This window comes from Rana temporaria, chromosome 4 (assembly GCF_905171775.1).
Source record: "Rana temporaria chromosome 4, aRanTem1.1, whole genome shotgun sequence".
NCBI classification, from domain to species: Eukaryota; Metazoa; Chordata; class Amphibia; order Anura; family Ranidae; genus Rana; species Rana temporaria.
In genome coordinates, this window is record NC_053492.1 from 448,932,053 (window position 1) to 448,946,016 (window position 13,964).

A 13,964-nucleotide genomic window follows, 5' to 3' on the forward strand; every position below is an offset into this window, starting at 1 on the left:
CAATGCATTAGGTGGGTTTAGAACATGCTCTGCTGATAACACCCAAGGGTGAGGTTTGCTCGAAAAAATAATGTTCCTTTCATGTGCGGTAGGGAGGGACTTACTATTGGAAACATCTGTTTATAAGATACTCTCGATTTAACTTCAATTGTAAATGAAAATTAAAAAAAACACATTTTTGACGACAAAACTTTATGTTTTCATTGATTAAATAAATCAACTGTGGTTTCCATATTTGATTAACCTATACTGTGTAAAAGATTTACTGTAAGTAAACTTGTCCTACCTAAACATAAAGGTTGTGTCCGATTGATGGCGAAGCACCTAGTAAAATTGGCACCACATCCCAGTAAGATAATATGTCAGGTGGGAAAAGGGAAAGTGATTTTAATAGTGCAATAGAAACAAGTAATGATGGGAAAGAATTGTAACCATAATATAAAAATGTATTTTTTTATTAGATATAAAGTTAAAAAATATATAAACAATAATCAAAAAAATAGGAATTAATTCATTTAAATGGTGGTCAAAAACAGGCAGGTTTGGTTAAAAAGAAGAAAACTTGCACATTATCCCGACATGTTTCGCTGTAATGCTTCTTCAGGGGATGTGCAAGATAAATCGATAATGTCAAGAATAACTGTACAAATATAGAAACAAACAACAACATACCGTATTTATCGTCATATAACAAGCACAGGCGTATAACACGCACCTTAACTTTAAGAGGGAAGTTTCAGGAAATTAAAACTTTCCACGGCCCCCTGCATATAACACGCAGGAACAGTTTAAAGGAGTTGTAAAGGTTTGTCTTTTATTTTCTAAATTGGTTCCTTTAAGCTAGTGCATTGTTGGTTCACTTACCTTTTCCTTTGATTTCCCTTCTAAATGTTGTTTTTCTTTGGTTGAATTTCTCACTTCCTGTTTCTCCTCAGTAAGCTTTCCACCATCATCCGAGCGGTGGAAAGTCATTTAGAACAGCTTACTGAACACCTTACTGAGGAGGAACAGGAAGTGAGAAATTCAGACAAAGAAAAAAAACATTTAGAAGGGAAATAGAAGGAAAAGGTAAGTGAACCAACAATGCACTAGCCTAAAGTAAACTATTTAGAAAATAAAAAACGAACCTTTACAACCCCTTTAACCTATATTTTCAGGGTAAAAAAGTGAGTGTTATACGCCAATAAATACAGTAAGTACACAGAAAAAAATACACAAAATTAACCAATTATAGTACATGTATAGGACCCGCCCCCCCCCCTTGGGGATTTTTGTCAGTTCCGGCAATTGGTAGTAGTTTTCTTTGGTGGAGTCTACAGCGGGGTAAGCAAACTTTTTGAGATGCCTAACAAATGTTGTGACTCGTTCTTATATGTAGTATAATGGTTCATTTTGTGGATTTTTTTCGGTGGATTTATGTTGTTGTTTGTTTCTATATTTGTACAGTTATTCTTGACATTATCGATTTATCTTGCACATCCCCTGAAGAAGCATTACAGCGAAACATGTCGGGATAAAGTTTTCTTCTTTTCAACCAAACCTGCCTGTTTTGACCACCATTTAAATGAATTACTTCCTATTTTTTTTTGATTACTGTTTATATGTTTTTTAACCATTTCAGCCCCGAACCATTTGGCTGGCCAAAGACCAGGCCACTTTTTGCGATTCGGCACTGCATCGCTTTAACTGACAATTGTGCGGTCATGCGACGTGGCTCCCAAACAAAATTGACGTCCTTTTTTTTAACCACAAACAGAGATTTATTTTGGTGGTATTTGATCACACATGCGGTTTTTATTTTTTGCGTTATAAACAAAGCGACAATTTTGAAAAAAAAAAATTTTTTTTACTTTTTGCTACGATAAATATCCCATAAAAAATATATAACATTTTTTTTTTTCCTCAGTTGAGGCCGATACGATAGGGGATAGTTTTATGGCATTTTTATTAATATATTTCTTTTTTTACTAGTAATGGCAGCGATCTTCAATTGTTATCAGTACTGCAACATTATGGCGGACACTTCGGACACTTTTGACACATTTTTGGGACCACTGGCATTTTTACAGCGATCAGTGCTATAAAAATGCATTGATTACTCTAAAAATGTCACTGGCAGGGAAGGGGTTAACACTAGGGGGCGATCAAGGGGTTAATTATATTCCCTAAAGTGTGTCCTAGCTGAAGGGGGGATGGGATTGACTAGGGGAAATGACAGATCGCTGTTCATACATTGTATGAACATACGATCAGTCATTTCTCCCCCTGAAAGAACCAGGAGCTGTGTGTTTACACACACACACACAGCTCCTGGTTCTCACTCTGTCACGACTGATCGTGGGTGCCCGGCGGTGATCACACCATCTGGGCACTCACATCGGCAACGGGGGCGAGCAGGGGGGCACGCACACCCCTAGTGGCCACAGAGCGACATCACGTTATATTACGTGATTTTGCGCAGCCGAGCCAACCTACCGCAGTAAAACTGCGGTGAGAGGTCGGCAAGCGGTTAACTTTATATCTATGAAAAAATATTTTTTTATATTATGGTTACAATTCTTTCTCATCATTTCTTGTTCCTATTGTACCGTTAAAATCTCTTTCCCCTTCCCACCTGATATATTGTCCTGCCTAAACATTTGCTTGCATAGCCATTGTGCAAGTATTTTATGAGCAGGACCAATATTATTATTATTATACAGGATTTATATAGCGCCACCAGTTTACGCAGCGTTTTACAATATAAAAGGGAGACAATACAGTTACAATACAATAAAATACAAGAGGATTTAGAGCGCCCTGCTCAGAGCTTACAATCTAATAGGCTGGGGCAGGTGGTACAAAAGGTTGTAACTGTGGGGAATGAGCTGATGGAAGTGGTAAAAGATTAGTTGGAGACGTGATAGGCTTCCCTGAAGAGGTGAGTTTTCAGGGATCGCCTGAAGGTATCAAGAGTAGGGGATAGCCGGACAGATTGAGGTAGCGAGTTCCAGAGGATGGGAGAGGCTCTGGAGAAATCCTGGAGACGAGCATGGGAGGAGGAGATGAGAGAGCTTGAGAATAGGTGGTCTTGAGAAGAGCGGAGAGGACGGTTTGGGTGATGTTTGAAGACAAGATTGGTGATGTAGCTTGGGGCAGAGTTGTGGTTGGCTTTGTATGTTGTGGTTAGTATTTTGAATTTAATTCGCTGGGCGAATGGGAGCCAGTGTAGGGATTGGAGGAGAGGGTTGGCAGACACTGAGTATTGATACTATAATGTATACTGTATGTATATTATGTATAAAGCATATGAGCTTTAACCACTTAAGGACCGGACCAATATGCTGCTAAATGACCCAAGGGGTTTTTACAATTCGGCACTGCGTCGCTTTAACAGACAATTGCGCGGTCGTGCGACGTGGCTCCCAAACAAAATTGGCGTCCTTTTTTCCCCACAAATAGAGCTTTCTTTTGGTGGTATTTGATCACCTCTGCGTTTTTTATTTTTTGCGCTATAAACAAAAATAGAGCGACAATTTTGAAAAAAAATAATATTTTTTACTTTTTGCTATAATAAATATCCCCCAACAATATATATATAAAAAAAAAAATTCCTCAGTTTAGGGCGATACGTATTCTTCTACCTATTTTTGGTAAGCTTTTATCGATTGGTTTGCGCAAAATTTATAGCGTTTACAAAATTGGAGATTTTTTTTTTTTTTACTACTAATGGCGGCGATCAGCGATTTTTTTCGTGACTGCGACATTATGGCGGACACTTCGGACAATTTTGACACATTTTTGGGACCATTGTAATTTTCACAGCAAAAAATGCATTTAAATTGCATTGTTTATTGTGAAAATGACAGTTGCAGTTTGGGAGTTAACCACAGGGGGCGCTGTAGGATTTAGTGTTCACCTAGTGTGTGTTTTCAACTGTAGGGGGGGTGTGGCTGTAGGTCTGACGTCATCGATCGAGTCTCCCTATGAAAAGGGATCACTCGATCGATGCAGCCGCCACAGTGAAGCACGGGGAAGCCGTGTTTACATACGGCTCTTCCCGTTCTTCAGGTCCGGGGAGCGATCGCGACGGAGCGGCTATAAACGAATAGCCGCGCCGTCGTCCTGGATCGCTCCCCGCGGGAATCCGACCACCGCATGTAGCGGGGGGGGTCCCGATCGGACCCCCGACCCACGTCTAGGCAGGGACGTACAGGTACGCCCATGTGCCTGTACGTGCCATTCTGCCGACGTATATCTACATGCGGCGGTCGGGAAGTGGTTAATGGCATCCCAGTCTTGGTTCGTAGGGTTTAATATTGAGTTGGCCCACCCTTTGCGTCTATAACAGCTTTACCTCTTCTGGGAAGGCTGTCTACATCAGTGTTTCTCAACTCCAGTCCTCAAGGCGCCCCAACAGGTCATGTTTTCAGGATTTCCCTCAGATGAAACGGCTGTGGTAATTACTAAGGCAGTGAAACTGATCAAATTATCTGTGCAAAATAATGGATAGCCTGAAAACATGACCTGTTGGGGCGCCTTGAGGACTGGAGTTGAGTTATAGTTTTAGTTTCAGTTTTACTTTGTTATTTTATTTTATTTTATTTTACCATTGTAGCCCATAGTTACAATACATTATTTATGTATTGTTCTACTATGTACTGGTCTACAAGGTTTAGGAGTATGTCTGTTGGAATGTGTTTAACCACTAGCCGACCAGCCGCCGTAGTTTTACTGCGGAAGGTCGGCTCGGCTGCGCGAAATCACGTATTATTACGTAATTTCGCATTTCAGCCAATAGGGGCGCACGCGCCCCCCTGCTCGCCCCTGGTGCCGCACGCTTGCCCGGTGGGCGCGATCACCGCCGGGGCACCCGCGATCGCCCGGTCCTGTCAAGGGGAGAAATGACTGATCGCATGTTCATACAAAGTATGAACAGTGATCTGTCATTTCCCCTAGTCAGTCCCACCCCCCCTTCAGTTAGAACACACTATAGGGAACATAATTAACCCCTTCCCTGCCAGTGAAATTTTTACAGTAATCAATGCATTTTTATAGCACTGATCACTGTAAAAATGCCAGTGGTCCCAAAAATGTGTCAAAAGTGTCCGAAGTGTCCGTCATAAGGTCGTAGTACCGATAAAAATCGCTGATCACCGCCATTACTAGTAAAAAAAAAAAAATATTAATAAAAATGCCATAAAACTATCCCCTATTTTGTAGACGCTATAACTTTTGCGCAAACCAATCGATAAACGCTTATTGTGTAGAAAAATACGTATCGGCCTAAACTGAAGGGAATTTTTTTTTTTTTTATATATATATTTTTTGGGTATATTTAATATAGAAAAATGTAAAAAATATTGTGTTTTTTTTTCATAATTGACGCTTTATTCTTGTTTATAGCGCAAAAAAATAAAAACTGCAGAAGTGATCAAATACCACCAAAAGAAAGCTCTATTTGTGGGAAAAAAAGGACGCCAATTTTGTTTGGGAGCCACGTCGCACGACCGCGCAATTGTCAGTTAAAGTGATGCAGTGCCGAATCGCAAAAAGTGGCCTGGTCTTTAAGCTGCATAATGTTTCGGGGCTTAAGTAGTTAAAATAATCATATCAATAATATAATACATTACTAATGTAGCGCCTGTGTACTTTATAGTACCGGTGCTAGTTAAATTTAGAGGGAGATCAGAGTGTAGTTAAACTCTGATCCAAATTGTTATGTGCAAAACAGGGTCTCTGTCTCAGCTTGGCTGTGCTGTAGGCTATTCTGTTACACTGGGGTGTTCTTCCAACCCTGATGCTGCAGGTGGCAGCAGTGGAGTCAAGGTTTGGGTGCTCTTTCCCAGCAGCCAATCAGGGGGGTTTGGCCTTGTTGTGCATGCTCGGGAGGGGTATTTGTAGGGCAGACGCCATTGGTTCTGAGTCTTTTTCTTCGAGTGTGGCACCCAACTTTAGAGTGACCACATCACGGCGCCCCGGCGTTATGGCCTACCTGGCCAGGGCGTGCGTGCCACACGGTGTTCCTGGTGCCGGGACCATGTTGGCCCGGAGCATCTGAACAGCGATGGGGACCCAGTGAGCGACTGGGTTCCCACCTTTGAGGATCCCAAGCTGTATTTGCTGTTCGATGGGGAGTCCGTCTGAGGAGCGCCATTGAGAGGCTGGCCGTCCAAAAGGGCCTGGACAAACCACCGGGGATCGAGGTAGTCGGAGACTGAAGGATTGATCACCTGTCAGTCGGTACCTGGGCGACAAGTTAAAGGAGATCCAGGCGTAACTCAGCCAAGGAGAATTATCTCTGTAACTACAAATCAGAGGGGGCCTATGGCAGAGGTGTCTCTCTGAAGTTCACCAGGGGGGGTCTGTGGCAGGGACTTTATCCTACAAACGTTTGCGTGATACTCCGGCTGCCAGGTCAGTGAGAGAGGCCTGTCCGGGTACACTAAACCCACTCCGGCAGGAGTGGCGCAAAGAGAGTGTTACGCTTGGGAGCAGGACTGTTTCCCTATCATCACGCCTGAATCTGCTGTTCTTTTTCTTCTTCAACTTTACTTTCCTCACTACCAGTTATTGGGCCAGATTCACAAAGAGATACGACAGTGTATCTCCTGATACGCCGTCGTATCTCTGATTTCCGTTGGTCGTATCTATGCGACTGATTCATAGAATCAGTTACGCATAGATATGCCTAAGATCCGGCAGGTGTAAGTGACTTACACCGTCGGATCTTAGGCTGTAATTCCAGGCCGGCCGCTAGGTGGCGCTTCCGTGTCTTTTAGGTGTCGAATATGCTAATGAGCATTTACGCTGATTCTGAAACGAACGACCGCCCGGCGCTTTTTTTTTACGTCGTTTGCGTTCAGCTTTTTCCGGCGTATAGTTACCCCTGGGTCTATAAGGCACAGCCAATGTTAAGTATGGCCGTTGTTCCCGCGACGAAATTTGAATTTTTTACGTCGAAACCAATGACGTCCTTGCGATGTCATTTGGAGCAATGCACGCTGGGAAAATTTCCGGACGGCGCATGCGCTATTCGATCGGCGCGGGGACGCACCTGATTTGAATAGTACACTCCCCCTAGCCGCGGAATTTGAATTCCGCCGGGGGATTTACAATACGCCGCCGCAAGTTTTGAGGTAAGTGCTTTGTGAATTAACCACTTGCCTCAAAAACTTGCGGCGGCGGATCTTAAATCAGATAGGTTACGCGGATCTAGAGATCCGCTAACCTATGTGAATCTGGCCCATTGTTTTTACACGGCTGGGTAATAAAGAGCACAGCAAAGAGCACCTGTTGTGGATATTCCTTTACTTCTACTAAATGCATCATGCACCCCTAGGAATTCGGAGAAGCCATGAGGTAAATGTGCCACCCGAAACAACCAGCAGCTCCTCCGGGGGTAGTGCTACAGTAAAATGGTATAATTACGATAATGTGATAAAATAAAAAGATGATAGTAAAAGAACTGCAAAAATTACCCTTTGCTGTACAAATGTATATCAGGTGATGGTTTGGCACCTGTTCACCTGATCTCTGCCAATGTAGAGGATTCTGGGGGGTTAGTGTTAGTAGATTTGCGAGCAGATCTGCTGGTTGGCAGCCTTTTCCATAACATCAGTCCTCAAGAACCTCTGGCAGACACCATATAATGAATATTGACCACCAACCATCAGCATATTGCCTTTCTCACAGCAATTAATGTCTTTTTTAAATCGCATGCAGGATAATTGGCAAGGTCAAATGTCACACAGACTAATTGGTAAAGTAGCAGTGGTTTTTGTATTCTATTTATCATCTTTATAATGAGAACCCCTACTATACAATAACAAGTACAGGGGGTCCCCGAGTTACAAACACAATATGGACTGTAGGTTTGTTCGTAAGTCGAAGTTGTTCGTAAGCCACAACACTGCATTTGTAAGTGTAACTTGCGGTCGGAACACTGCATTCGTAAGTGTAACTGCCGCCTGTGCATGGATGTGGGATGTTCCGGGCGCTTGTTATGTTATCTGGGGCATAGTATGGTAGTGTAGGATGTGTCTAGAGGTGCTCGAAAGGTATCCAGGACCAGCGTAGGGGGCGCTAAAGGGGTTAAGTGTGACCTAGGGATGTGTTCTTAGGGCCCTTTCACACTGGTGCGTTTTTGCCGCGTTTTTGCCGCGTTTTTGCGGTAAAAATAGCGCTATTAAAACGCCCATGAAACGCTCCCCATGCTCCCTCCATTGAAATTAATTAAAAACCGCTTTAAAAACGCTGTAAAAACGCGGTAAAAACGGAGCGTTAAAATCGCGGTAAAACACCACGATTTTACCAAGTTTTTACTGCGTTTTTACCGCGTTTTTAATTCATTTCAATGGAGAGGGGCATGGGGAGCGTTTTAATAGCGCTATTTTTACTGCGAAAACGCGGCAAAAACGCGGGAAAAACGCACCAGTGTGAAAGGGCCCTTACTGTGTGGGAGCGGGGCTACGTGTGACACGATATTGATCACCGCTCCCGATTACAGGGAGCTGTGGTTAGTGTCCTGTCACTAGGCAGAATGGGGAAATGCTTGTTTACACTAGCATTTCCCCCTTTTTCCTCTCCTTGTGACGATCGCCGGACTCCCGGTGGACATTGAGTCCGCAGGACCCGTGGTTAGACTCACCCCTAGGCCTTTAAGACATATATATGTAGATTTGCCCAGCCGTGCCATTCTGCCGATGTAGATAGTTGTGCAGCGGTCGGCAAGGGGATAATGAGTACATAAGGGGAATTTAGACATTTTAATGATACTAATGGCATTGACTGTAAAACAATATTGAAAGGACTGACCTTTTGATACAGGTAGGTTCTGATTTGAAGTATTTTGTCCTACAAACTGGAAGAATATTAGGTCAGCAGTATACAGTAAAAGTAATAACTTTGTTAAAGCCTAACTTAAATCAGCTAAATATGTACACTATATTACCATTACAAGTATTGGGACACCTGCCTTTACAAGCACATGAATTTAATGGCATACCAGTCTTAGTCCGTAGGGTTCAATATTGAGTTGCCCCACCCTTTGTATCTATAACAGCTTCAACTCTTCTGGGAAGGCTGTTCACAAGGTTTAGGAGTGTGTCTATGGGAATGTTTGACCATTCTTCCAGAAGCGCATTTGTGAGGTCAGGCACTGATGTTGGACAAGAAGGCCTGGCTCAGGGCCTCCGCTCCAAATTCATCCCAAAGGTGTTCTATCGGGTTGAGGTAAGGAATCTGTGCAGGCCAGTCAAGTTTTTCCACCTTAAACTTGCTCATTCATGTCCCCTGCTGAATCAAAGTTAAAGCTGTCCAAACATCAGGGAGTATGGGATTTGCTGATTGCAGAACTATAGCTCTGACTCAGCAGGGGGCAAGTCTGACCTCTGTAGAGAGACCACTGCTTCCATGCAAAGAACAAGGGTCACACTCTGCAGCATAGTGGCAGGAGACAGGCTTTTCTACCCAAGCTCTAGCTGTTTTGCAAAGAAAAGAAACTCTAAGGCCTAGTACACACAAGAGGATCGATCCGCGGAAACGGTCCGGAGGTCCGTTTCCGCGGATAAATCCTCTGGCGGATTTTGATCTCATGGTTGTACTAACGTGACGTGTCGCGCCGTCGCCAAGATGATGACGCGGCGACGTGCGCGACGCTGTGATATAAGGACTTCCACGCATGCGTCGAATAATTACGACGCATGCGAGGGATGGATTCGGACAGATTGATCCGGTGAGTCTGTACAGACCAGCGGATCAATCCGTTGGACTGGATTCCAGCGGATCGATTTCTTAGCATGTTAAGAAATATTTATCCGCTGGAAATCCTTCAGGCCAAAAAATATCCGCTGGATCGTACACACCAGGGGATCTATCCGCTGAAACCGGTCCGCGGATAAATTCCAGCGGATAGATCCTCTCGTGTGTACGGGGCCTAAGGCCTTGTACACACGATAGGATAGCCAGAGGACAACGGTCTGAAGGACCGTTTTTATCGATCCAAACCAATCGTGTTTGGGCCCCATAGGTTATTAACCTTCGGTTAAAAAAATAGGAACTTGCTTTAAAAACCGATGGATGCCTAACCGATAGGTCAAAAACGATCGTTAGTATGCAAAAGCATCGGTTAAAAACCCGCGCATGCTCAGAATCAAGTCGACGCATGCTTTGAAGCATTGAACTTCGTTTTTTTCAGCACGTCGTTGTGTTTTATGTCACCGCGTTCTGACACGATCGGTTATTTAACCTATGGTGTGTAGGCGTGACGGACCATCAGTCAGCTTCATCGGTTAACCTAAGACAACGGTCCTTCAGACCGTTGTCCTCTGGCTATCCTATCGTGTGTACGAGGCCTTAGATATTGCACACATGGAATGTATTTATTTGATTTAAACAGCAAACTCAGTTGAGCTTTAAACAGTTCACAGCAGGTTGTAAATCTGTATGGGCAACCACATAAGACCCATGTATTGTATCTGTTATAGGGTGCTGGCAGCAGCACAGAGCAATCATCGAAAGCTAAGCGATAGTTCTGGGTCAGGGAGCGTTCTGATGTCACGACACACAGTTCCTCTGTCTTCTGACTAACGATCTGCCAATAGGCGTTCTGTTTTTACTTTTCCGCTTTGAAAAACAGTTATAAGTTTAGCGGTTTGGATAGACTTGGCAATTCACATTTGGTTTGGAAGCTAGAAAGGTAACTTCTTACAGATACGGTACACACCAACATACAAAAGCTTAATGAAAGCAACTCTGCAAAATAAACAGCTGCTCGAGTAAAAGAGGACATGTTGACAGTCGAGGGAAACATTATTTTAAGTGAAGTTGTCACCTTCAAGTAAAATCCTATTTGTCTGCTAAATAAATCCAGCTCACTTCAGGTTTCTCTAGCAGAAAGGAACATTAGTACTTTAGTACTATCAAAATTCTCCATGAAGCCACAAAACGCAATACAATCAAAAACTAATCTCAGCACTTTGCACAGTATTTTTTTAAAAGCCTATATTCCCTGGTTTGACTTTTACCACCGGAGAGGAACTTGCATTCTTTATTTTCTCTGTAGTTTTCTTTACCATTCTTTCTCCATGTCCAAAATCGTGATCAAGCTTCACTGGTTATCACAATTGATTTATTTTGTACCCAATGCAAAGTACATGCATATAGGCCAGATTTATGCCCACACATTTGTAGCACTACCCCCTCAGGAGCCGCTGATTGATTTGGGATCTACTCTCTCTTTGTTTGTCTCACCCCTATTTAACTGGCTCGAAACCTCCCTTGACACATCAGAAACCTGGTGGGGGTACTGTGACCTCTGCTTGGATGGGGTCACAATAGCAGGCATACAACATGCAATGACAATGTATCAACAGTATTACCTGCTTTAATGGATGGTCCCTCCAGGTGAGAAAATACACACCACACAGTCAATATATTTAAACCAAAGAGGATAAGTTTACTTTATGTAGACTGGAGAAAGCAAATATAGGGCTAAGACACAAGTAAACAATTGTTATGCAATGACACAATATGATTCTGCAAGGGCCCTTGTGGGAATCAGTAATAACAATAATAAAAGAATCTAAGCTAAGAATGGTACCATTCAATTAAACTAGTGTAGGCAGTCTATGCTCGCGAGCTCCCTCTAACGGGCAATAATGCAGAACAGCTTAGGAACGTCTCGAGACTAAAGTCCACGTTGCGGCTGGTTGGTGCACGTTAAGTTTATAATCAGCAAGTGGTAATTGATAAGAGAAAGTTAATTAAACAAGATACTTTGAACAGCAACGTTGGTGAGCTGATCGCTCGTCAGCATCAGTCACTTCTGTGTAACAAATATCTAGGTAGAGGGCCTCTAAGCTTCAGCTAGAGGCCAAACACGTGTCTCTGGCCTGTAGGGTGGTACTAGTGTGTCTGTCTGAAGGAAGAGTTTTGGGTTGAGCATGTGCTCTCTCACCCGACAGGCCCGATCTGCCTGAGTTCTTCTCAAAAGGGCACGTTGGTAGATGACCGCTCCACAGCACAAGGATTCCCGGCAACAGGCTCTCCACTGTTTCAGTTGTCAGCTGGGCGGCCTCACCGATCTCCTGGAACACCAGCTGGGTAAGTGGTCTTGCTTCCTTCTGGATGGCTGGTCTCCAGGAAAAGTTAGGCCCAGGCCTCAGGCCTAACAGCACGGCTGGGCTGTAGTCAGCAGCTCCGCAGAGGAGAAGAAGCAGGTCCTGAGAGAGAGAGATCAGCTCCTCCCTTTCCTTAAGTAACCTCCCCCATAAGTCTGTGCGGAGGTGTCACATGTTCCAACAACACAGGGCTTTGTGTTAAATGTAGTCTGTTTCTCCTAAGAGTCAATGGAGTCCATATCTCCCGCTACTTGCAGTCCCACAATGCATAACTTCTTAAAGATATCTTACATATTTACAAGTGTGAGCAAAGTTCCAGCGGGATCCAGGCCTGTCATTTGACTCTGACAGGATGACCCCGCTACACATTAATCTAGCAGCACTAGGGTTGTTGGTTTGAATCTCTACCCTGGCACTACCTGCACAGTGTTTTCATGTTCTCCATGTGCCTGGGTGGGTTTCCTCTAAGTACTCCAGTTTCCCCCCACACTCCAAAGGCCCCTTTCACACAGGGCATGTCCGTTTGGACAGACTCTGCTTGCTCAGCGGGGATCGATCCGTTGATCTTCGTTGAGCAGGCGGATGACAGATCCTACTCCACTCACTGTGCATAGAGGTGAAAGGCGCGTCCGATCGGACAGCATGTGTGAAAGGGGCCAAAGACATGCTGGTAGGTGAATTGGCTCATTTCTAAATTGGCCCTGGTATATAGGAATGTAAGTTGGGGACCTTAACTACATTTGTTGCTCCGGGTGGGTGTCGTATGATGCCCTCCCAGAACGGGCTACACTTCGGCGTGATTTGTCACCCACTGTGTCCATGAGACACAGCCAATGACTGATCAGTGTAATGGCCCGCTGTCAGTACCATGTGATCGCTGTGACCAATCACAACAGATCACATGGCATTGGACACAATGGATGGCTTCCCTTCATGTCATTCCTTGTGTATTGTTATGCTAGCTGTGATTGGTCACAATGATCACATGGTAAAGATGGGGCCAATCACAGCCCATTTGTACCATGTAATTAGTTGTGGCCAATCTCAGCTAATCACAATAGTAAACATTGAATGAAACATTTTCATTCCGTAAAAATGGTTGCTCATACCAGTGAAATTCAGTAGTGTAAGCCATCCAACTGTGTAAAACAAATCCTGATCACTTCCCCAGAGTAGTACAGTGTTACTATGGTGTTAAAGGTTGGCTGAGGAAAGACACATAAGCGAAGAGACAAGAATGCTGCGAACCCCAAGATTGAATCGTGTAGAAAAAGGAATTTACCCCACGGGGCTTTGGACAGCAAAGGTATAAAAGTGTAACAAATGTAATATAATAAAACATGGTTTATTTTATGGTTGTCAATAACATACATTTTAAATGCAATAACAATTAAAATAAAACCCTTTACGGATCTGGTGATACAATACATATTCCACAATATTGGACAAATGTTTACAACATTGCTTTATGCTGTGTGATGTGCGTTCCCCGACGCGTTTCGACCTCTAAGTGGTCTCTTCAGGGGGATGGTTGATTCTACAAAAATATACATAACATAAATTTGCGATCAAAAAAGTATAAATATAAATCACATAAATTGACCCAAGAATAAGGTTTACCGTTAACGAATGAAGTGGGTTTTGTAATGACCAGAGGTCTGCAGAGCCGTTAGAAAATCCGAAGGGAGCGCCACCCACAACCCCATGGGGGGGAGAGGGAAACCAAAACAGACCCCAGGGGGGTTGCAAGGAGCCGCACAGTGGACGCCCTCCGAGGATCAGGGGAGCCGGTGCCTGCAGAGTGCCCCCAATGGGTTAGCCCTGTGTAATTGAAGAGAATTAGAAATATTAAATCATAGCATA